The sequence below is a fragment of the Helianthus annuus genome, chromosome 1, assembly GCF_002127325.2.
Source record: "Helianthus annuus cultivar XRQ/B chromosome 1, HanXRQr2.0-SUNRISE, whole genome shotgun sequence".
In the NCBI taxonomy this organism is placed as follows: Eukaryota; Viridiplantae; Streptophyta; class Magnoliopsida; order Asterales; family Asteraceae; genus Helianthus; species Helianthus annuus.
In genome coordinates, this window is record NC_035433.2 from 127928444 (window position 1) to 127932721 (window position 4278).

The window sequence follows — 4278 nt, forward strand, 5'->3', positions numbered from 1 at the left end:
TGAAATACCTTCTACATTTGCTAATTTACAGAACATGGTTACAGTGTAAGAGCATTTATTTTTTATGATATTTTTAAGTAGTACTTCTTTTTTAAGATGTCATATTTTGAGCAAGTGTTCATGTTACAAGTTCATAGTTTTGTATTGTCATCATTACAAGTAATGTTTCTATAGGGTTTAAATGTTCTTTTTTATTTTTTTCAAAAAAAAGCTTATAGACACTACATGTCTGTCTCTAAAGGGCTTAAAAATAATTTAAGAAAATGTTTCTATTTTAGAGTGAATTTTAAGGATTGTCCTTTATCTTTATACCTATTTTCAGGCGCTGTCCTTTATGTCTAAAATTGACGAGTTTTGTCCTTTATGTTTTCATATCATACACGTTTTGTCCTTTAGGCCGTAACCCAGTTAGTTTTTTCAGTTAAATTTGGTCATGTGCTTTGCACATGAGGGCATTTTTGTCAATTCAAAGGTTGCAGAAGCTTTGAGCTGTAAATCTACCATTGAACTTACCTTTGAATGGACAAAAATGCTCTCATGTACAAAGCATATGACTAAATTTAACTGAAAAAACTAACTGGGTTAGGCCTAGAGGACAAAACGTGTATGATATGAAAACATAAAGGACAAAACTCGTCAATTTTGAACATAAATGACAACGCCTGAAAATAGGTATAAAGATAAAGGACAATCCTTGAAATTCACTCTCTTTTATATTTGGTAAATATTAATTTATTTTTTATTATTTTTTAGCAAAGACTTATAGAGACGACATGTCGCCTCTACAAACTCATCTATAGTAAAGACACTTATAGAAAAGACTTGGGTGACCTATAGGGACGAGGCTGTAGCGACAATATGTTGTAGAGACGACATAGGTGAAAAAGGCTTATAGAGAGGACATGTCCTCCCTACAGGCCAAAAAAATGCCGTCCCTATAGGATCTTTTTCTTGTGGATATGACTAGAGTTTAATAAATCTTTGTTGAAAACTAAAATATAGGTCGGAGATCAAGTTTTCCTCAAAAGCATTCTAAACTCTACCGAGACTGTAGCAAGAGGAAGGGTCCGGAGCTTGGACCCAAATGATCTAGTTGGTGGTACAGAGATTGGACCCGAATGGTGTGAGGTAAACGTTTAAGTACCAATAAAAAAAAGATGAAAACTTGGTAAGACCATATGGTTTATTTTCTACAATTCAAGATTGTATTGGTGCATCCATCGCATGGCCCTATCCATTCATCTCGGTATGTATTTGTTAAACTTGTGATACAAATAATTTTAATATCATGGAACTTAATGCTTATACATGGATGGTTTATTTGTAGGTAGTCCATGAGGATTGAGGACGCATGTGACTCAAGATTTTATGCTTCTTATTTCTTTAGTTGTTTTTAATTTTTTGTTAAATGTTAAGGCTTTATGTTAGATAATATTATAACTTATTTATGGTTATTTTTTTTTTTTTTGTTATGAACATGCTTATTTGAAATATAATGAAGTTTTATTTCTTTTATTAGTTGATGTTATACAATAACTATTAGGATGTTATATGTTGGTGGTCTGTTTATACAATTGGTTTTATAATCTTATTTGGGATATTAAGACCATTTTCTTGATATTAAAGTAGCTATAACGTTACATCATAAGGGTTCTATAAATTAATTTTTAAGAACGCTTGTATGTGTATCAAAAGATTAAAAGTAGGTAATAACATATTAGAACATTGTAAAAGTGTCCTAATATGTTCTTTTTAGGACACTATTTAAGTTGTCTATAGACATATTATGAGACCATAAAATTGGTTTCATAATCTTATTTAGTATATTAGGACCTTTTTCTTGGTACTAAATTAGCTATAATGCTACATCATAAAGGTCATATCAATTAATTTCTAAGGATGCTTGTAAGTGTATCAAAAGATTAAAAGTATGTAAGCATATGTTAGAACATCGTAAAAGTGTCCTAATATGTTTTTATTAGGACACTATTTTGGTTGTTCAAAGACATATTACGCGACCATAAAATTGGTTTCATAATCTTATTGGAGATGTTAGGACGCTTTTTTAGTTCCGGAACTTATTACGACCCCTTTACATGAAACGCTTTTACCATTGGTCCTATTAAATGAAAGGTCCTATAAAATATCATTTTAGGACGCTTTTGCGCGTACTAAAAACCCAGTTTTCTTGTAGTGTAACCATAATACAAAGTTTTTCTCTTGTATACTTGTGTTCAAGTATTATAAGCCACTTCCTTGCGATCCATCGTTCCCCTTAGCAACTTTCACAACCAAAACCCAACGACACTAAGTCAGCCAGGCTTACTTAGACTGTGTTCTAAGGCCGCACGCGAGTTGAATAAGTAACTCCGTGACACATGGCTCCCTTCTAAAATTTGCAAATCCTTTACGGATTATTTTCTTTGATCCTGAAATGGTATCTAGAATGATAATAAGTTATAGAATAGTTAAAAAAACATATTGAATACCAAAAAAGTTGGTAATTTTTTAGAAAGTTAAACTCACTGTCAATGGAAGTGGCCGACTGCCTGGTATGACTTATTTCCTGTTCTCATAAACTTGGAGATCCCACATCTAGAGAACAATATGCAGGATAGGCTGGTTTGGAAGGACCGTGATGGGAATGCACGTCCGTTTAGCTCGTGGGAGGTTTGGAATACTATTCGCCATAGAGATATCACGGTTCCGTGGGTGTATATGGTATGGTTTAAGCAATGTATTCCTCGTCACTCGTTCCATTTATGGCTGGTTATCAGAAAACAGAAATAAGCTGAAGACTCAAGATAGATCGACTATTTGGGAGGCAGGGAGTGCCACGAATTTGAATCTAATGTGTTGTCCTTTATGCAATCACAACAGGGACTCGAGAGATCACCTTTTCTTTGAATGTTATTATGCTTCTCAGGTTTGGAACAATATAAGAAAGATGGCCAACATGGAAGATGTTAATGGTAGCTGGATTGATATTATGTCATGGATGGATCGGAATGACAGTATGAAGAAACCTGAAAACGTCATTAGCAGATTGGTGGTGGCAGCCGCTACATACTTTATTTGGCAAGAGAGAAATTACAAGTTGTTCAATCGGAACCATCGTAGTGCTCTGATCGTGTCTCAAGTAATTACTAATACAGTTCGTATGCGGATTATGACGCTCAATTTTAAACGGACGCCAGAAAACAGAAGGTTGCTAGACGAGTGGAAGATCCCTGGGAACAACTTGGATATTGATCCTGGCTAGGAGTTTTTTGTATTTGTATTAGTAGTCTGTGTGTGGTCCATGTTTGGTAGTGCGTCTTTCTGGTTGTGGCTTCTTTGTCGGGTCTTTTGTGTGGTTGGTTTGTCTAGTCTTGGAATGCCAAGTCTAGGTGGTGTGTGATAGTTCAGTCACACTCTTGTAATTATTGATTTGATTTATAATATTCAACGGGGTATCCCCTTTACCCAAAAAAAAGTTAAACTCACTGTCATAAAATGGAAGAGTGCCGGAAAGCAACGCATTACACCGGCACTCCATGTGTCAGATTCCGGTCCATAATGTTCTTGTATGACTTCAGGAGCACTATAGAGTAAAGTGCCTACAGGTTCATTGTAAAATATTTGACCCGAGGTGAAGGTGATAGAAATTCAGAAGTCGATTATCTTCAAAGTCGATCCATCGTTATCATCCACGTACATCAGGTTTTTAGGTTTTAAATCCCGATGTACTGTTAATTATTGTGGCAGACCTGGTGTAAGAAAAAAACGATAAGCAGCTAGTTACAATCAATTAACCGAATAATTAAAATTAATATAATTCTATATAACAGGTTTCACAAGAAATATAAATTGTTGTACCACGTTCTAAGTATTTTTCTTATTAATTTAATGGGATGTCTTAAATGCCCCTTATTCATCTACATATGTTTTCATCATTTGCAAAACAAACAAACAAACAAACAAACAAACACACCGTATAAGATATAAGCATGTAAAGGTTACTTTAATGGGTAACCAAGTTAAACAAATAAAAGTAAGCATCAACAACAAAATTAAACAAATGATACGACTAATATATATCAAATTTAGATACAAGAGCCTTAAAACAGCAAAGAGGTATAGTATTTATATATAAAGAGGACACAAAATAAAAAGTTATGTTTACGTACCTTGATACCTTCTGCTATGTCCCGAATGGCAATCGTAGCTTCCCGCTCGGTGTACCGACGTTTTTGTTTCATACGATCGAGCAGTTCCCCACACGTACATAAATCCATA